The following is a 21,963-nucleotide window of genomic DNA, read 5'->3' as shown; positions in this document are numbered from 1 at the left end:
TTACATTTAATAACAACTCCCCCAGCCAAGAGATCCCTAAAGAATTTCTCACTTAGTGTTCGCTTCGCGCTGCCTTCAATTATGCCTCATTTGCGGCAATTTGTGATGCGGCAAGACAGCATGGAATCGAACCGCTGCTAATCAGTTGGATCCTTCACATGCTAAAGTGGAGAAAAATCCACATATCCGTCGGCCAGAAGTCTGTTGAAGCAGGATGTCTCAGGGGCTGCCCACAGGGAGGGGTTCTCTCTCCACTGTTATGGCTCTTGGTGATGGATACCCTGCTGTGGCTCCTGGAGGACAAAAAAGTCCTCGCGCAAGCATTTGCGTACGACCTAGCCGTAATAATTACCGGCAAGTTTGCGGACACAGTATGTGACCGCTTGAATGCAACTCTGCATGTAATCCACAGCTGGTGCCTCCGCAACGGACTCACGGTGAACGCTAGGAAGACTGGACTAGTTATGTTCACTAGGAACGTCAGGTGGGGCAGCTATACGCTACCCACCTTAGCAGGGGCGGAAATCCAGCTGGCACAAACAGTCAAGTACTTAGGAGTACATTTCGACGCCAAGTTAACGTGGAAGCATCATATCCAGGAAAAATACCAGAAATCCTGCAGATTGCTCTGGTGCTGTAGGAATGCTCTAGGTAAGACCTGGGGACTTTCACCTAAACGGATATATTGGATGTATACATCCATAATAAAACCCAACCCAACCCACAAGTGGCCATGAGTCTTTTCAGATTATAGACCTAATAATCTTCACCGACGGGTCAGTCACAGAGGATGGATCGGGTGCAGGCGTGTTCTCGGAGAATGCAATTATAGAACTGGCCCGACCCCTCGGAAAAATGACGACCATATTCCAGGCGGAGATATATGCCATTTCATTGGCAACAGAAGAATGTCTGCGACAAAAATGGAGGGGTCGGACCATTCGAATCTGTTCCGACAGTCGGGCGGCATTATCAGCACTAAGTGGCAACAACATATCAAGCCAGTTGGTGTGGAGTTGTCATCAGGTGCTGCTGAAACTTGGGCGACTGACCGAAACATTCCTGATGTGGGTGCCGGGGCACTCTAACATCGCCGGTAATGAGGGGGCTGATAGACTAGCTCGCCGAGGGTCTGGATCCACAATGGTGGGCCCAGAACCAGCTCTTAGAATCCGACCATCTACTGTGAAGTCTACTCTGAAGGGTGAAATTGCAAGGATTCACGCAACCGAGTGGAGAACTTTGGACTCTTGCCGGCAAGCGAAAATCCTTGTGAAGGAGTCTAGGGCCACTAGAGCGGCATTTTTGTTGTCCCTTAAGAAGTGGGACATGAAAACCCTAGTAGGGCTTTTGACGGGACACTGCCCCATAAATTACCATATGGAAAAGATTGGGGTAGTGGTTTCGGCTGTGTGCAGCCAATGTGAGGAGGAGGAGGAGACAGCCCTGCACTTTTTATGCAGCTGCCGGGCATCCTCAGATCTCAGACGAAGACACCTTGGCAAGGTTTTCTTCAATGAAGAATCTGCACACTCTCTGCCTCTTGAGAATGTTCTCAGATTCGCTAAAGCCTGCGAACACCGTAGGCGGGAAGCCATTGAATAGGCAACTTACGGGGATAGTACAATGGGCCTAATAATGGCCAGAGTGCTCGGAGCTGCGGCTGCCCCCATTTAACTAAACTAACTAACTAGTGTTCGCTACCGGGCTCTAGCATAAGCTGGGAAATTGCAAAGAATGGGAGACTTAGAAAGTGCCTCACCGATTAATCAGCGTATACGTGCACAACCCCCCAGTTCCCAAGCCTGGAGAATATCGCCACTGAGTACAAAGCTTTAATGGCTGCTTGGCTGTCCTCGGACTAAGTTACGATTCGGGCTGGCATAATATCCCCTCCATCCACAGGTTGCCAGTCTTGTTAGTATCCTCGTTTGCAATACATTGCGGAGTTCCGGTAGACTGTACAACTCGGCTAAGCTGAGAATATTCGAATGCTCTTACGGGAACTCTTGTACCAACTCCATAGTGCATTGTGGAAACGTCTGGTAACAGTACTGTGTCACAACCTTGGTCTCCAATGCTGATCTTCTACTCTGCCTTGGTTGAAAGGTCGGTACTAAAATTCCTTTTGAAGTTCTTGAACTTGCATGTGACAGAATCCTTTAGGTACACCCAAATTACCCGCGATACTTCGTCTAGGATGTTATTATTGGTGCATAGTCTAGTATTCAGACTCATGGTCCAGGAGAGAAAGTGCAGGATTTCTCTGACAGTACCTTCCGAGTAGGGCCACGGAGCCTCAGCAGTATCTGCGGTTTTTTACTTTAAGCTTGATTCTATTGGCAAGAAGAGAAAGGTACTAATGGATGCAAGAACTAGGGCATCTGGTAAAGTAGCAGAATGGAATAGGCTGCAACCCTTAATGTCGTTGTTGTGATGTAAACACTCAACATATTTGTTGAGCAAGTAGCAAATGCAATCCTGGAAGAGTGAATTTATAAGATTTCCTCCTCCTTCAGTTGGTTTCATTACTAAAAACCCTGAAACAATTGGCTTAACAACCTCTACTGCAAAGATATTAGAGATAGGAGGATGTCAGAAGAAATCTCATTGTCAGACCATCATTACTTAGAATTCTGGCTATTACGGATAAAAAGACTGAAACGTAAGGACGCAAACCAGAGAAATGGATTGGGCAAAGTTCAAAAAACTTTTTGATAGTAAATCTACAGGTAAATGAAGATTTCTCTGGCGATAGGTGCTCAATCCGTAACTTTGAGTCGCATCTGTCAAGCGATGTTAAACGATGGTATAGAGCACCAAGTATAATTCATAGCTGCCTTGTAAGTAAATGCCTCTCCGCAGAAGGTTAGGGTAGTCTTCATATCAAAGCGTTTGGAAGGATGCCTATTCAAACCAAAAAAAAATTACTTGCTTTACTTAACTAGAGATCGTTCTCGCTGAATTACCTTCGGAGAAAAGTTGACTGTCACATTCGGGAGAAAGCGCGAAGGTCGCACTCATTGAGTGGAAACCTACATGCAACCAACTTTTGGCTTTACGTTTCTCCAGAAACTTCATGCTGCCATACCAGAGGGCATGGTTCGATAACACTTTAGTTAAGCGGATTTATGCTATGCTAATCCAGGGATCACTGGTTGATATAATAAGTGTTGATTGCCACCTGACACCAGGCTAATGTCGAGGTTAAGGTGGAACAAAGGCGTCTTTATTATAAGTTTACTTCACTCCGAATAACTATATCTCTGGATGTTGCGATTATCATAAACGGGGTATCCGGGGCAGTGCGAGGTGCACTACTTAATGTGTGGGCGCTGTATATACATACGTATTTAGAACCCTTGCAATGACGGCAGTGCATTGACTAATTCGTTTAGGTCTATTCGGAAACAACGGACATAGGAGCACAAAACGTTTAAAGGGATTTTGGAAGAATTAAACCTGCCTGCATCATTTTGGCTCAAAAGCAGAGAACACTTGGACTAATCGAAAAAATGCATGGTACTCTATGGCCTTCTACCTAAATAACCGAAAATCTGAACAAGGGTTTAGAGCAGTGATATCGCATCCACTAACACGATGCATAAACGAATGTGGGATGCTCTCAGTGCAGAGGAACTGAGCTTCTCACCCAGCCTCTATGCACACTCACACATATTGCAGGCGGTGCCCAACGAAACGTTACAGACTGAATTATAGGTCAAAGTGAAACCCGAAGTTTTTTTTTGATAGAGTAGATGGATGCGTTTGCGCACAGAGTGTTGAACTGCTACAAAAGTACGCCATCGGACTACCGAGTAAACAGCTGGTACTTACTTACTTCTGGCTAGCCCTGCCAGTCGCCGATCTTCGAGTTGAGCGTTTAACCAAGGTATTTAACGATTGATTTTGAAAAACGTTAGATATTGTCTTCTATTTGTAGTTAAGTCTAAAATTGATAGACCAGTAGCTTACTCCAAACTACAATTTTATTTTATTATGAATATATATATTTCGGGAGCAACTTACTCCCTCCATCAGTACAAAGCTACTATAGTAGTAGCCTACTCCAAACACCCGAAATATATATATACATAATAAAATAAAATTATAGTTTAGAGTAAGCGATTGGCTTTGGCTCTATCTTATCAGTTTTGATTGGTAAAGGATCTGCTGACTTTTCCAATCAACCAACAACATCAAACCGCACTGGTCAAACACAAACACGAACAAGAATAAGGATAGGGGAATACAACTTTGAGACCGTTGACAATTTCTCCTATCTAGGGTCGAAAATCACAACCGATAACAACTACGATGATGAAATCCGCGCACGGTTGTTGTCAGCCAACAGAGCCTACTTCAGCTTACAAAGACTGTTCTGCTCGAAACGTCTCACCATAGGGTCAAAGCTCTTACTGTACAAGACTATGATCTTGCCAGTCCTCATGTATTCCTCGGAAACTTGGGTTCTTAGCAAGAAAAATTGCGAACTCTTGGCCGCGTTCGAGAGAAGAATCCTCCGAAGAATTTTTGGCCCCCTACATGAGGATGGACGATTCCGTAGCCTACACAATGACGAAATCTATGAGCGATACCATGACCGTCCGGTTGTGGATAAAATCCGGCTCAATAGGTTACGGTGGGCGGGTCACTTAATCCGTATGGATGAGGATGATCCCACCCGGAAAGTCTATAAGGGCAATATCTATGGTAGGAAAAGAAGACGAGGCAGACCCTGCCTAAGATGGAGCGATGGCGTGGGCCAGGACGCCAGACAGCTTTTAGGGATATCGAATTGGTGGACCTCGGCGCAAAACCGGGATGTCTGGAGTTCCTTATTAAGGCAGGCCTAGACCGGATACCGGTTGTTGCGCCGTTGATGATGATGACTTTTCCAAATTAGTCATTCGAAACTGTTAAGAAGTGTTATTGATGAAAGATTTTATGTTCACCCTCGATCCCCTTAAGTTTGGATTAGTTTAAACCTTCTAATAATAAGGACGTTACTCATATCAGTCCTACATTTTTACAACGCATTTCGAGTAGACCCAGTTAAGTTTCTGGGGTGGGTTTAACTTGAGGGTGTATGGAGAATATATGAAATACTACTTAAGGGGACGTGACGGGTTCAATTTTTGTAATTTTTTGCTAATGATTGATTTTCTTTGAAAATCCATCCGAAAATATGTAGTAAGAATATGAAAACCATATTCGATTTTAAAAATGAGTAGTCAGTGCATATAGCGCGCCGCCATTTTGTCATTCCATAGAGAATTTTATGCTGATTAAAACCCTGTTTTTCGTTTTCTTTCAGACTTTTCAGTGACCCGATCATCCGCGCCATCAATTTCCGAGGTTTTATTAAAAAATCTGTAGTAAAAAAAAACAGCCTCGAACATTTCATTTTTTTTTCTCCAAAAATAAACCGTTTGAAAAAGTAAAAAAAATTGAACCTGTCATGTCCCCTTAACTTGGTTTTGAAAGACACCCGAATGGGTTATATTTTACCAACTCGATTTTATTCGAATTCGCCACGATAATTTAAAAAAACTGTTTCTTTTGTCCTTTTTAGAACTTTCAATCCAAGCTGCATATAACCAGAAATTGCATAATCGAGACGGAATCAAAGGCATGTCGATATATCAGCAATGAAATGATGGATGAATTTCGATAAGTTTTTGTTACTCACAGAATCTTTCCATGAAGGGATTTTCTTTGGAAGTTTACTAATTGGTACTAATTAAAGTGCACGACTCAATTATATTTGGCTATATTGCCCTGGATTTGCCAATTAGCTTTCACTTCGACATTATATGATCTAGTGAAATATTTCAGGAAGCTTTCTTTTGTTAATTCCATTACTAATGAGGGTATTTGAATTCGAGTTGCACTCACCCTCGCTTCGATTGACACAGACTGCTTATCAAACTCCCTATCTTCAAATCAGGCTGACTCTCGCTTATCGCTTCCCAGAATTGTCAACAAAGGCAATAAAATCCTACCTTATTATCCATAGAGCATAAAACTCTCAAGTATGCAATGTTTCTGATGAAACCGCATTCACAGCCCCCTCTTGAACTTCTCACCACCGGCAAAGAGGGTCCTCTTTCAATGATTTAATGCCGCGAGGCAGATGTACTAATGGAACAGAGATATACCATTCAGCCATGATTATAAATTGGATTTGCTATCGAAAATCATCACTGACGACGTTCACTGATGCTGGCTCGAGCCTTTGCTACCGAGAGCACAAAAGTAATCTGGATTTTATATAGCAACCGATTTACGATTCTCCCTTTTCCTTTTCTAATAGCTCTTTCGATTTTAAAATAGGATTCGTGGTTTAGTTCTTGATGATGGGATTTATAACTTTCGAATTGAATTTCATGTATTTGTAGCGATCACGGCACCATTCGAAAAGGAAAAAGCAACGACAGAGTGAGTTTAAACGTATTTAGGTCAGGTCAAGTCATTGGGTGATATCTTGCCAACGAGGAAATGGATAAATTAAAGCACAATTTGGTGTCGGATGAGGATTCTAAATCAATTGCTCACGTTGAGTGATAACGAATATTCTTGCTTGCACATATGAATGAGTGTTTTGATTAATTTTTTGCTCTACAACATATCTATCTGATGTCTGTTGGAAATCTAGTAAGTTCTCTAGGCTGTAAACAGAAGACATAATATTTTCTTGTCCTAATGGCATTTTCGCGTCACCAACCGCCCAGAAACATGGCAATCTGCCTCAAAATGTAATAGTCTTTCCTCAGAATTTCCTTATCTATCATTTAAAAATTCCGACATTTTCTAGAAAAAAATGTTATTGTATAATATCGGTGAGCTCCTGCATTCTTTTTTCAGAGCTTTCGCTTTCTTAACAGATTACGCCTAAGGAGACATTAGATGTTGCTACACAACGAACTCAGGTTTAACGTGAGTGTCTAATGGAAAGCAGACTGAAAAGCGCCCAAAACAAAAAACAGCAATATCTCTTGGCAAGGATACTTCCCGTCGAAACATTTCGATAGACGCTATATTTACAACCTTATGAAAGGCGACAATGGTAAATAAACAAGCTGTTATCCTACCTCCCGCGTCGCCACTCATCCTGTTTCGCTTTTTTCGGCGATGCTTGCTTTCACGTTAATAACAGCTTACGCTTTCATCTTGTTCCGAGTGTGTACACTCACCCGTTCCGCAGTTTGTTTGTCCTTTCCGTTTTCCTCGCGCGGACTAATACCTCAAAAGCTTAATTAACATTTCCTGCTTTTTGGCCGATCTGCCATGTCGCTACGTGAGTGCAGGGGAGACAGGGGCAAATCGCGCAGGAAGCGAGCAAGTGGGTGACTATGTGGATGTATAAGGGTTTTTTTTGTTTGATGTCATTAATGTTTAGTGAGTTGTTTGTGGCAGAGTTTTAATTAGCATCGAATAGCTTCGTGTCCGGATTCACCAACGTGTCGAGAGAGTCGTGACACGTTGACAGGAGTTGGGGAGAACATGGATCCTGTCGAACGGGCGACAATGCTCGAAGTGTGAAGTAGGGCGAAGTGCAGAATATGAATTCGTGTCAAACAAAAATAGGAACAGGGACTAATAAACACGATAGAGAACTTTGTAATAGATATGGTACCCGAGAACATGTCTGTGCATTTAGATCGAGACGTGTTCTCCGATGGTGTTATTTGCATTCCTTTTTCCTTGTGAAAGCGACAAGGGAGTTGACGCCTGTGGCCAAAGTAGTTTCAGATGCTGGGCATTTAGCTCGTTATCTTGCTTAGATGGTTGAATGGATGAATATTAAGCGTCGAAAGCTGATGCTAATACGTGTAAGCGGAGCTAGGATTTTTGGCTACAAATTATGAAACACTCATAAATGTACTCAAGTCGCTTTCATAGTGGGTGAAATATTTTACATATCCAGATTTCATTCGCAGATTTGTGAAATCCATCGCAGCTTTGCATTTGGAAACCAATCGAAAACTGAAAGGAAACAAGAAGAGCAACTCCAGATTTGTCTTTAGAAACGTCCTGAAAATAAAAAAGTTGACTGACGGTTTCGTCTAGGGCAGAGGCAACTCATCAGACGTTGCCTCACCTTTGCCCTGGGAGCAGTGTGACCGAAAGTGGCGATAGGCGGTAATCGCTCCATTTTTATATAATCGCAGACACGATATGAGTGCGAATTATATTGCAGTGAATCCGTCATATGTGTTGCTTCCCCAAGTGGTCCCGTTCCCCATCAAGTGGATGCGGACTCAGCACTCTTTGCATCCTCAACAAAAAAGCCTCGCAAGTAGCTGGAAAAGGTTTTAATTCATTGTATTTTACAATAATCCATAAAAGGCTCGCAAATGGTCACATTCTTTTTCAAGCTGCTAAACGTATAAAAAAAATAGAATGAATGAGTATACATCTGAGTTAGTAAAAGCTCGGCTGTCAACGAAAATTCGGGAAAACTAATACCCGGCACATAGTATATACATATTGGGTATGTTCGAATAATCTTTTAACATAATTAGGGTTTGAATCAAACTTTCCAGCATGATATCCTGTATCTAGCACTGCTAAAGGCTTCGAGCTTTTGAGTACCAATGGTGATCACCTGGCATGAGCTACTTCGTTACAGCAACACAGAACGCACAGCACAGAACTGGATGCAACTGAATCTTCGTGTTGAGATGACTGCATTTCTAGATTCTAAACAAGGCAGTGAAGTCACCTTCACTATAGCGCTGGTAATGCGCCGTGCGACATTTAGATCAGTACCACTATTGGCAAAAATTACGCTTCCTAGATATACAATCAACGCTTTGATGCTCTTGCTATTGATGCAGATAGGAAGAGTGCGATGACCCGTCAGACGGAGAACCTTGGTTTTGTTGGTGTTTGTCTTCAGTACTTGCCTCTCTTTCGAAATCCAGAGCTATTGAACTTCTCAACGTTTTCCGGACAAGGCAGTATGAATAGCATCACCGACAACAAGAAGAAATAATATCGGTGACAAGATGTAACACTGGTAGACTCCGCTTTAGGCCAAAATCCTCTGAGATTTTACCTCGACGCAACATGTGACATTTTGCGACATCGTATGTCGATAATAGCTATGAGTATTTTCGCAAGGCCACTCTTGCGTAAAACGCTCTTGATACAATCCCTAGTTACGCTTTGAGAGGTATCTCAAAGTTGATGAAGAGATTGATGATGATCCGTAAGATGTTGATGTGCTCTCTGTTGATATTGCCCTCGAAGAACTCCTCGGAAAGTTCCAAAATTATTTTAGCGATTACCTTTGTGATGGCGGGTAGCATGCAGATGACTTTGTCACTGCCTCAATCACCATGGATGGCCTCTTTCGGAATCTTAACCATCATCCCCTTTTTCCACTCTCTGGGAAACTTACAGTATTTCCAGTATTTCCTATGAGAGGAAGTAGCCGATCCGCATAAACTGCAGAATTGGCGGACTTTACTCCGTTTGGTGGCTAATATGATTTCCCCTCTACATATTTGGATGAGCAATCCGTACCTCTATGCTGTGGCAGTTATATTCACAAAAGGGCGAACTCAAACGGTGAAAAACTATATTAGCTACACCACTGCAGGTGATCGACATCCTAAATGAGGAGTATACTGTAAACATATCAGAATTCCGACCACTTACAAATTTTTTCGTGACGTTATACACTTCTAAAATCATTGCGAAGTCGAGCGTATCACCATCGCTCTCAACGATTACCAGCCTTTAATGACCTCCATGCTCCGATCCGCTCTTCATCAGAATCATGTACAGTGAAGTTCCTACGGGACATAGCTGACGACCGGATTAGCGCCCGAGAAAAGAGTATTTTTGATGGTGGGTTTGTCCAGGGTATCTGCCTTCCAATCATCAAGAGATCTCTCCAACAGACGAGCGACAGGACATATAAGCCCCCAATTTGGGCTTGGGGCAGATTTCCACCCCTACGAGAAGCGCCGGATGCAAAATGCAGGCCAGCGCCAGTCTTACGAAGTACATCAAGGAAACAACCCTTAAATCTACTGCTGATCGGAAGTTTGTGGCAAGCTCTGTATTTGTCACCAATGGCGAGGCAGTGTAATCTATTGAAATCCACAAACCTCCGGCCATTATCGTTACGGTGAGCGAGAACGAGTTTTCCCATCACTTGTCAGAGCCAATTTAGATTACCCATCACGAAAACAATACCACCTTTGGGAAACCTCTCCTGAACTGCATTTAATTGCTCGTAGAAAGTATCCATCTCCATTAGAACGTGGATTGTAATGTTCCTTAACCTGGCCCGAAATTCTCCAGTCAGAAACCCTTCAGAAAACGGCTTCCTAGTCAAGAAAGCATGCCTTATGGTAGCCGTCAATAAAAATTCGACAGTGGATTCTCATCTGCTACCATTTAATTTCCCAAAGTCCGTAAAAGGGAGAGGAGAAGTCAGAAATCAGAACCATGGAGAGTAAAAGGACGAATGATGCTTCGGTGTTGCTGATGAGTGGATTACAAAGAACGCAAGTTGTAGAACGTTATTCCATTCAAGTGATCCTGATGGCTATCAGACCGTGAGGTCATCATGTCACTTTGGACAAGTTGCTCGAGATCAGCTCAGACACTTTGAGGATACATCTATATAGAGTGTGTAAGGTGCTGGAATTTGGGTAAGGAATTAGTGAAGATAGGGCGCTTCCACGATGAACACTGATGGAGGCAAGAAGCCACCTTGATATTTCGAAATTTTCTATTCGGAACCCAGTAAAGTTGTATGACACAGAGCGCGAGTTCTACTGGATCTTGTTGCAATGTATACCAGATTAGATGAATCACGTGCCTGCATTGCGTCAGCGATTCAAAATTTCTTGATAAACCCTAGTAGTAGTAGTTGAACAATGTCGTGAATGCGGCTGCTAAGAATGCTTTAAAAAATCTGAAAATCTGCATGATGTCGTATACAACCACATCGGAAAGTAATCTGAAGATTCTGCGGCACTGAATTCCTTTTCCCGTATTGGAACAGTGGTGCTTTCTTGCTGATAAAATGACGATCTATTCTCCTTAATGGCAATGGATTGAACAATTTTGAGCCTGAGTCAGGGTTGGATATTAGCTCTTCATTTTCCAAAGCTGCACAGTCATGTCGGCAAGTCATTCTGCGTTCCCCGATTTTACTCGTTTGCTATCTTACTTGATTTCAAGAGCGCTGACAAACGGAATTGCTCTAAATGCGGATATTGCTTGTGGAAATAGTTTATAACGAAGACTTTCGCAGTGGATGACATTCTTATAAATCTTCCTTGTAGCACTTTATCGACGGGAGACCTGTAATAGGGGGGTTTCTAATCGGAAACCTTCCTTTCGGCATTGTCTTTCCAAAGCCTTTTATCTCCGTTGATAAACCATTTACAGGCTTAGTAATAAAGAAGGTTGCATAGACACATTCCCAAGAAAATGGCGGCATCTTAGGTACTAAAATCTATTATCTATTTGTCTACGATATGAATTTAATGCATGGTATAGAATGAATTTGCCGCTCTCCGGTAATGTAGGTAATGTGTTAGACGGCAATAGAATCTCAAATTCATTGGCTCAATTATTGTGGAGTTTATGTTCGTCTTGGCTTGATATCCAACAGGGCTATATACTATATATAAGACAAATTTTAAACGGATATATATATAAGATGAATTTTAAAAGGATGGCGTCGCTAAGTAGAAGGCCTTAGTGGATGTTTGGCTGTCGGTTAGTATGGCTATGTTACGCTTGGGCCTCGGATCATGCGCCAGCCGTCCACAGACTTGCAGTACCTCTACTTGAAATAAATTGGCAAAACCTGGGAGACCATACCGACTGGGATACACTGTGTGTATCAAGCAAACCTCCGCGCCGACTTCATAGACCACCTTTGATTCGTCGGTGAAGAATACTCAGTTATTGCCTTGCAACACGCCGTCGGTGTTCCACTCTGCCCTGGCTGGAAACTCCATAGCAAAGTTTCCCGTGGAGTTCAGTTTGCGTATTGCGTAATCCCTGGGGAATGCCTAATATCCCGAAGTAATTTGTCTAGGCTGTTACTATGGCCGAAGGGCTTCGCTCTAAAGCATTCGTGGTCTGACAGCCCGCATGCTAGAACGTATTAGAGTCGTAGAGAACGTAGAGGTCCAGGGGGAGGAAATGCAGGAGTACATTGAGAGCATCTGCCGGGCAGGACTGCAAAGTTTCGATAGGACCTGCACACCCAGTTCTTTGAATTCTATTAAGCCTCATTCTATTGTACTTTTTGCCCAAAGCTCTACCATACAATCGAGCACACATTAGCATTGAAAGCATCAGATCTGTGAACATCCAGAGAACCATGCTCCCTCTTTGGATCCAGGATTACAGCCAGATACTTTACATTAGAGGAAACAACCAATTTTTGTTCATTCAGCCGCGGTAGGTGGAATTCAGCTACTCTTGTCTGGGTGGTGAATAGCATCAGTTTCGTTTTGGTTGAATTTATGCCGAGTCATCATCTTGCAACCCACAGGCATAACTTTCGCAACGCTCATCCCATAATATCATCAAGTCATTGGCTCGCGCTGCTGTCCAATATTCGCAAAATTTTCTACATTACTATTACCCAGAGTAAACTGGTGCGTGCCTCTGTCCACAGCTGCAGTCAAGTGGTTGACCCCAAGATTTGATTGGATTACCCTGATTCTTAGCATGATAGCGTAGGTACTGAAGCAGCTCCGGTAAATCTCGAGAAGCCCCGGCACACCCATTTCCTGTTGCTTCTGTAGCATGACTGGCATCATGCTATCTGGACCCGGGGATTTATATGCAAAGAAGCTGTTTATAGCGAGTTTTTACCTGCGAAAATATAATTATGTGAATGGCGTGTTATGTCAGCTAGTTATAAGACATGCGGTATCAGCGATATGGCAATTACCAGAAGAAGCAGATGAAGTCCTCAATAAAAACTTGAAGCAATGCCGATTGCATTTTTTTTAAAAATCACTAGAACCAATTGCAATGTGGATACTTCTAACAGATCACGGATCTGGGAGCAACCGAATCAGGCGCGCAAGTTCTACCAACAAGTCAGCAGGATGAAGCCTTATACACCTCGATGTTCACCCTGTAGAGACAAAGAGGGAAATCTGATTTCCGACAGAATGGGCATGTTGGAGCGATGGGTTGAGTACTTTGATGAGCTACTGAACAACCAGAACATCGGCGAGTTGGAGGTCCCGCCAACTGTAGACGACGGATAAATACTGCCACCATCAAGTTTAGGAGAAACAGTCAGTGCAATTCATCGGTTAAAAAATCATTAATCGCCAGGAGCCGATGGAATTACAGCCGAATTGGTTAAATATGGAGGCGACCAGTTACACCAAGTGGTTCACCAACTTATACTCAAGGTATGGGACAGCGAATCAATGCCTGACGATTGGCAACGAGGCATTATCTGTCTCATACATAAAAAGGGAGATATCACACAGGGCAATTATAGAGGTATCGCGATGCTGAGTACCATCTATAAGATGTTCTTCACTATCTTGCTAGGCCAGATAGCCCCATGCGCCCAGAAGATCATTGGTCCATACCAAAGAGGCTTCACTCCAGGTAAATCAGCTCAGATTTTTTTTCTCTCTGTGGCAAGCGATGGAAAAACTGTTGGAATATGGACAACAGTTGCAACGTCTATTCATCAACTTCAAAGCCGACTATGATAGCATAGCCAGGGTAAAACTGTACACGGCCATGAGTGAATTCGGTATTACGACGAAATTAATACGACTAACTAGGGTGACCCTGACCAATGTGCGAGGTCAGATAAAAGCAGCAGGATCACTCTCAAGACCATTCGACATTAACAACGGTCTACTACAAGGGGGTGCACAATCATGCGTCCTCTTTAACCTGCCCCTGGAGATCCGTAATGCGGAGGTAAATGCAAGGGGTACGTCCTCTTTAAGTCCACCCAACTACTGGCCTATGCTGACGATATCGATATCACGCGAAGAACCACCCGAGACATACAAACTGCCTTCATCCAGATCGAGCAGACGGCGCGAGATCTTGGGCTGCACATCAATGAAGGCAAGACAAAATATATGATGGCAACGTTAGCACCAAAAACCAACTAACCAAGTACATCAAACCGCACAGGTCAAACAAGAAGAATAAAGATCGGAGAATACAACTTTGAGACCGTTGATACTTTCTCCTATCTAGGGTCGAAAATCACAACCGATAACAGCTACGGTGATGAAATCCGCGCGCGGTTATTGTAAGCCAGCAGAGCCTATTTCAGCTTACAAAAACTGTTCCGCTCGAAACGTCTCACCATAGGGTCAAAGCTCTTACTGTACAAGACTATGATCTTGCCAGTCCTCATGTATTCCTCGGAGAGTTGGGTTCTTAGCAAGAAAAATTGCGAACTCTTGGCCGCGTTCGAGAGAAGAATCCTTCGAAGAATTTTTGGCCCCTTACATGAGGATGGACGATTCCGTAGCCTACATAACAAAGAAATCTATGAGCGATACCATGACCGTCCTGTTGAGAATAAAACCCGGCTCAATAGGTTACGGTGGGCGGGTCACTTAATCCGTGTGGATGAGGATGATCCCACCCGGAAAGTTTATAAGGGCAATATCTATGGTAGAAAAAGAAGACGACGCAGACCCTGCCTAAGATTGAGCGATGGCAGAGGCCAGGACGCCAGACAGCTTTTAGGGATATCGAATTGGTGGACCTGGCCGCAAAACCGGGATGCCTGGAGTTCCTTATTAAGGCAGGTCGAGACCGGATATCGGTTGTTGCGCCGTTGATGATGATGAAATACTTTAATATATAATATAATTAAAAATAAACTAAAAAATAATTTTGTCCGATTTTGTGATACAAATACGCCGCGTCCTCTTGTATTTGGTTACGGCATTGAAGTTGTTTGCTTGATATTTTCTTGGGGTCGATTATCCTGATAATAGGACAATGATATGATAATGAAAGCTTGGAGCTTATTAGTAACAATCGAAACTGTTACTGTGAAACTTCAACCATTTTCCACGATAAATATTTTTTATGAAACGGCGAAGACGTCCTTATGTACAGATGATATCAATTCCAGAAAGGAATCTTATTACTTGCCCTGCGCTACATGAAACATTAATCAATTAATAGTCGGAAGATTAAAATAAAATGCTAGTATGTGTCTTCAAATACTGCATATTTGTATATTATATGCTGCAGATGCACATCTGCATCCATAATCGCACTTATCCGTGCTATAGTTTGGGTAACATGACGGTCGAAATATTGCCGATAAATATTTCTAGCCTCATTTCTCAGTTGTATTTTCCAGCTTCGCAAAGTGGAAAATGGTGCAAACCAATCACTTCCGGAAATATTGAACGTGATGAAGGAAATTCAATGTTCATTTATGACCTCTTTCCAACTTGATGCTTCCTTTTTCCGTGCAAATAAAAAGTCCGAACATTATCCTTCTGGTATAGATGAATTCATTTTAACTTGTGACCTTCTTCACCAAATCCCGAACAGCAAATCTACACTAGTTTGCATCCACTATGCGGGGGAAACAAGAATTATTGCTTTTTCCGTAATCATGAATCCTCGCTGAGCGTTAGAAATGCAAACGATTCATTTCCATCCCAAAAACTATTCGGAATTTGGGTCACTGGGTTCCTTGTACTTTATTCACACTGAGACCCTGCCTTAATGCAAGCATGACTGCTTTGTTTTTCAAATGATGTGTATGTGTTCCATAATAAATTTATAATAAACTAATAAAGTGTGCTCCAGGCCAACTTGAATTGCAAATGCCTCCGGTTCCAAGTGCTTCGTTTATGGTGGGGTGTGTTATCGCATCCCGTCTCCTCTCAAAATATCGCCTCGACTTATGATAATCATTTCTAACATAATAACTTGACATAGTTTAGTCGCCTAGTTTATCACATGACTCCTTATCATAAATATCTATAAGTTGCGGGGATGAGTGTTTTCCATCATATATCCTTTATCCGCTGCCGTTCCGGCAGTGACGCTACACATATTTTCTAGCTTTTTTGGCAGACACCATCAAATTGAATGCATACTCCGCAGATGGTTTTCATAATTTTACTTGCGTCGTATTTCATTCACCCCTTCCCCTGTTTTCCCAGTGACGCTTCGGCCGTGCTTCCTCGATCCGTTTGTTGCCAGGATTCAGTTTTATCCGCAAAGAGTGAAGAATGGTATCGATACATCGCGTTAAGGAAGAAAAAAACCAAAACTATGTTTTTCAGAAAAGGGAAAATGTTTTGCTAACAACAAATGTAAATCCTGGAAAGGGAGCAGTCAACAAAAGTCTTTCCTATTTGCGAAGATTTATCGACTTGGGATCCGATTTGGTTAGGACTTATGACTAGGCTTTTATTTAGATTGCTATGAAAACTGTAACGGATTGTGGAGTCGCGATACGTTTCGCCAAATGAATGGCTCGACAGATATATGAATGGAGCCTGCTATGCGATGCTGGTTTTCCGATTATATCAACAACAGGTTTGTGGTATTTGCAATTGTTATTGCTATATGAGGTGTACTGGTATGATGAGAACTCTCAGCGACTTGACCGAAAGTATGAGGAAGTTTTTATTAGATACTAAATTGACTTCACGGCAGAGCCTTTTATAAGACTTTACTCCTTTACCGGTTTTTGTCCCATTAAAGAGGATATTTCTAAACAGTATAGAATGGCTAGAGGAAGTCTATTCAGACTATTTCAGTTTGATCAATCTTGAATCGTAATATTCTTATTCCCGGTTAAAAACGTCTACGTCCCCGAAGGTCTTTTGAGTAAGCAAGGCTGTTCGGCGTGAGTTTTTGACGTCAGTAGCTCATGAGTAACATAAACACGATAGGAACTATCCTTTACAGCGATTATAGAGAAATCAAATTGCTTTTTATTGGTGATTACGATGAGTGTTCAAATATAGATATAAATTAAAACAGGTCAAAAACCGGGAGCTCGGCGTTTCAGGTATGAAAGTTTTTCTTGAATTTTCATGAATGAATATTCATTTTGGTTCCATGTACGTATAGCTTATAGTACACATCCTTTCAATATACTCGATATTCAATTCACTGTGGTACAGAGACCCACTGCAACATTGTTAATAATAGTTGGATTTCCAACACACTTTCCAGTATGCTGCCTAGGATGAACTTAAAAGGGGTTCACAATACATTTCAAAAATATATTAATATACCATTCACTTTTAACTCAATTTGAGCAGATGTCGGTATGAAAGTTATTTGGAGGGACAGATGTCATATAGAAGCGTCATCACGATTTTTTTCAGATTTTTATAGTGGGTAGTTTCTGAGAATGGCTCCTTAATTTAAATGACCTCTTCACTCCCCCGTTTCGTAACCCGCTTCAAAACCAAGATCTGATTGAACCGCCCTTTTGCAGGTATGCAAACCGCCCCCCCTCCTTAAATTTAATCTAGAATGATGCGACACACTGCATGCGCGGGCATTCACAGTTGCCACCTCTCCACCAAATTCGACGTCAATAAGTGTAACGCTTTCTGAAAAAAATGCGTGTGAAAGACAAATAGATAGAATTAAAGGTAGATACTGTAGTAAAAGCAGCGTTTAATTATCTGACTTTTGCTACTCTGAAAGTAACTATTTAAAAATGTCTGATAATGAACCGGAGTTATAGTCAAATGTAGAAGCAATTGTTACTGAAGATGTGCTAAAGTTGCCCCAAATTAGATTACTTTGCAGTAATACGAAAGAAGTTTAAAAACGAGTGAAACCAAGGAAGACCAGCAGCGAAGAGCGCAAGTACATGTTGTGGCGGCACATTGGCTCTGTAGCTGCATTGAATGGCTGTGAGAACAGCTAAGGGCCTTACAGGGGACTGCGGTGACAAATGTCAAGAATGACATTTTGTCATTTTAGGACACTCTAATCTTGTCCGCCGGCCAGGGAAGAGCTATTCTTTGCGTTGAATGGATTCAATGACACTTTTATTGTAAACTAATACCTAACCGAAAAATTTTAGAGATACAATTTATTCTGCCAATATTATAAAATAAAGTTTGTAGTAAATATTAATGTATAATAGTGAAAGAAAATGGATCTTTTATTATCATTGGGGAAAACGGTTCCCCAAAGTGGTGACGCCGATGTGATCTGAACACACAACCTTCTGATTGTCTGCGCGAATATAAAGCTGCAAACAACTTTTCGTATTCAAAAATTCAAAGCAATTATTTGAAACATATGGCGCCCAAGTGGTTTTCTTGTATATGGACGCTGGCAGTATCGTCCTTGGACCTGCGAGGGTGAAATGCGATCTTGGTGAACGAAACGATGATAGTGGGAGCTTTGTGGATTTCTATAGTTTCAGCCGCTTCGTCATTAGTGGCTTACCGGAAAGTTAGTTGCGTTTCGACCGACCTAATCCATACGAGGAATCAAATTGGACACTTTGCGATCAGCAATAGATTTAGGAGTCATTTTCTAGATCTGGGTTGACGCCTCTGAAAGGTCTTTCAGCTACCAGTCTCATACCTTCGCTCGGGTGTTGCCAATTCCCGTAGGGTTGGAAAACTTCGATCTCCTAAGTTCAATATTGGTCGCTTATATGATCCAGCTGTCGTACAGTATAATCTTGATAATTGGATGATAGTTACCTGTCTGGCCCAGAATATCCATAAGTATTGGCCAGCTATCAGCAACGTTGTGCGAAATCCCAGAAAATTCAGTGTAGCTTACGCCGTGACTAAAGGGAATTTCATAAATTCATAAAAGAGCATCTCGAAATATTGATGGTCAGAGAAAAGATCCGCTTCCGGACTGATTTTCCAGCACTGGACACATCAACATGCTGCGGATCATTTTGAAATAGTGAAGGTAGTAGCATACGTTTCACCTGCTCTTCTTCTATTTCGGGAAAACTTTCCACAGCGTGAACAGGGAATGTATCTGGAGTGCTCTACGGGGGAAACCATTCCGGCGAAAATAATATCTATTAATAGAGCGACATACATACACGCTACAGTATCGGAGGAACTGGTCAATTTATACCTAGAAAAGGTGGTTTCTACCTAATATGGCACCGAACTAAATGTTGCCCAACGGATTAACAGCGCTAGATCCGCTTTTAGATACTTTGTCTCAAATCTAGAAAAGCAATTATCTTAATAACATCAAGTTGGTAGTTTTCTGTTCTGGTATTCTTTCTGAGTTGCTATATGGCAGAAGGACCTGGAAAGCGGACTCAGAAGCTTCGTTAACACCTGTCTACGCCGTATCATTGGTATATTCTGGCCTAATACTGTTACAAACGAGGAACTTGGCGGGCGCAGCCCTATCAATCGTACACGATGTGATCGAAAGACGGAACTAGCAGTAGATAGGTCGTACAATTACATTGCTAGCCATGCAGTGGAACCACTCGTGCAAGATGGCCGATGATGGATAAAAGGGTCTCGCGCAAAATAGTAGAGGAAGAGTTCATTCGTTTCGGGAAATCGTGGAGTAGTTGGAGAACATTTCAGTGAACTAAGAACGATGGCGCGTAGGTGTGGTTGATGCGCTGCCCAAAGGGCAAATTGCAGCCTTATAAATATATACTACTTCCTTAAATTCAATCTGGAAGTACAAAATGGAATCGAATATTGGGAATTTCGGTGGAATTTCTATTTCATAACAAATTGTTGGCATAGTTTAATAATAATAATAATCGTTGGCACAACAATCCACATTGGGTGAAGTGTGTTAGAGCATTTCATTCAAGACCGTAATGGTACACTACAGTACTGCACTGTAGGAAGCAATGTGATCAGAATTGCGCTCGTCCGAGATTATTACCTTAATTTGAACCAGGTACTCATTCACAGCTGAGTGAACTGGTATCTGACATCCAGTCATGATAACAAATCCCTGTGCCACCAGTGAGATTTGAAACGCGGCGTGCTGTTACAACAGCCCAACGCTCTAACTACGTATTTCGACATAAGAAACACGAAACATTTTATACCTGAAGCTTACAACTTATGGTTTAAGTTTCACTCCTTATTGGAACTGGTGGTGAATTTATGTTGAACCTTCCCCTTAAATTTAATTAACACCGACACCTGTAAGTTTACTAAGATTCAGAACGGTCACTCGGCATCGCCCTGAATAAGCCAGAAAGCGAAAATTCTGCGAATCATAATATAACATACTTTCGGCATATAAAGGCCGGTGAAGAAGAGTCCGAGGAGCATTTACTTAATTTCGATAATTCAGAGGTTGATAGTCCGCCAATTAATATTCATTCTAGTCGCAGCGGGGGAAGAAATACTTTGAACAGATTCTTAATTTCCAAATTAAAGGGATGCAGTGATCTTTATCCTTCTTCCCGAGAAAACAAGATAATATGTCCTCCTTGGAAATTTAGTTTCCTTCTCCTACTTTCTGAAACGCCCTTGAGATCGTTTTTACCGGTCCACTAAAATAAGAATTGGGAAAAACTCTCTCTCAAAAACTTTCTAAAATTTATTACAATAGAAAAGTTGGGAATGGAAATCCAATATTTTTTCTTGGCTTCCTTGATTGAAAGCTTATAGAATTTGAACAATTTATACTCACCATATCAGTATTTTTCTCCAAGTAATAGATAACTGAAAAAAGGAAGACAAGGGTGTTATCTTCTAGCTCATTTTATGATATATAGTAAACAATGAAATTTTGTAAAGCTGAAAATTGTTTGCATTAGTAGAGTAATGGCTAATATGCAAGTGATTTTCCTGTCCAAATTAAATATACATTTATCCACTCAATACGGTATAGGGAATCAACCACACCTCCTTTCTTGTTTGCCGAAATGTATTTCCGCTCTTCCCAGGCTTTCCCGAGAAGCCAACACTTTTCCTTCATTGTTATGTGCAACTTCTTTCCAGGGTGTCCCTACTCGGTGACTCTAAAATAGTTGGCTGCATGGTATAACCCGCAATGGAGTTGCTGCTCTTTATTAAAATGTGAACTATCCACTGTCACTTCTGTTTTTAAATCAACACTGTCCTCGGCACTTGGTTCGAATGTGACGTTGTTCACTATTCGAGATTGAGTCGGGATAAAGTACCCCAACGACATGGCTGAAACAAAGCAGAATTCAACCCGCATTTTGTCAATCAACATTTCGACATAATTTCTGATGCTTTTTAGGGTAACTTCTACTATTATCTTATCGATGACAGGAAGCACGCCAATAGCCCTCAAACTTTTGCACTGACACGGGTGCCCTATTTCGGAATTTTCCACTCCGTTGTAAAGATCGAATATCCCCAACGTTTGTGGATAAGTAAAGATAGTTACTTTGCAGAGAAAGTAAGGACCGAAGTGTACAGTTCCGCCAACGATTCTGCACCGCTAGAGTCCATTGATGGCAGAGATGATTTCATTTCTGTTTGAAGGAGAGGTCCGTATCCGCATATTACGATGACTAGCTATTTCATCCACAATAGGTGGAATTATAAAGTTGAGAACCGTGCATTTCACTTCCCACCTTTCAGCTGAGAATATGACCTTTAATGTGCCTGACTTGACCCTCGATAGATTTATAACCACTTGCAAGTTTTTTCGTACTGCGTTATAAGGTATTGCAATCGTAATTATTTGCGGCAGCTTCTGTCTCCGTGACCAGCACAATAACGATTTCCAACTTGACACGGTGTGAGGTATAGTGCGTGCAGTAGTTAATCAGACAGTGACTGACAGTTTCGCTTGCATCAGAGAAAAGAACCGCAAACTGTTCAACCGTCCGGTTGGTTTCGCAAGATAGCCCCGGTATCAAAAATAGATCATGATAATTTCTGAAGATCGCAGCGGACGAATAGACGCAGACACAATATGAAAGAGAAGGCTGATCTCGCCCAACTGGAAGACAACTCTTAAATCTACTGC

At 41.9% G+C, this 21,963-nt stretch overlaps 1 protein-coding gene across 4 annotated transcripts in view; it reads right to left on the bottom strand.

Moving 5' to 3' along the window:
* LOC119646703 (zwei Ig domain protein zig-8) overlaps window positions 1–21,963 on the bottom strand; it is a 631,176-nt gene that overhangs the window by 419,782 nt on the left and 189,431 nt on the right. For 3 of the 4 annotated variants that reach the window (XM_038047280.1, XM_038047277.1, XM_038047281.1), the window contains exon 4: window positions 20,650–20,681. The exons of the other annotated variant lie outside the window; for it this stretch is intronic. The gene's annotated coding sequence lies outside the window, so the exon portion shown is untranslated. The remainder of the gene's footprint in view (window positions 1–20,649; window positions 20,682–21,963) is intronic. 4 annotated transcript variants of the gene reach the window in all.

Source organism: Hermetia illucens, chromosome 1 (assembly GCF_905115235.1).
Source record: "Hermetia illucens chromosome 1, iHerIll2.2.curated.20191125, whole genome shotgun sequence".
NCBI lineage: Eukaryota > Metazoa > Arthropoda > Insecta > Diptera > Stratiomyidae > Hermetia > Hermetia illucens.
This window is presented reverse-complemented; position numbering and strand designations above follow the sequence as displayed.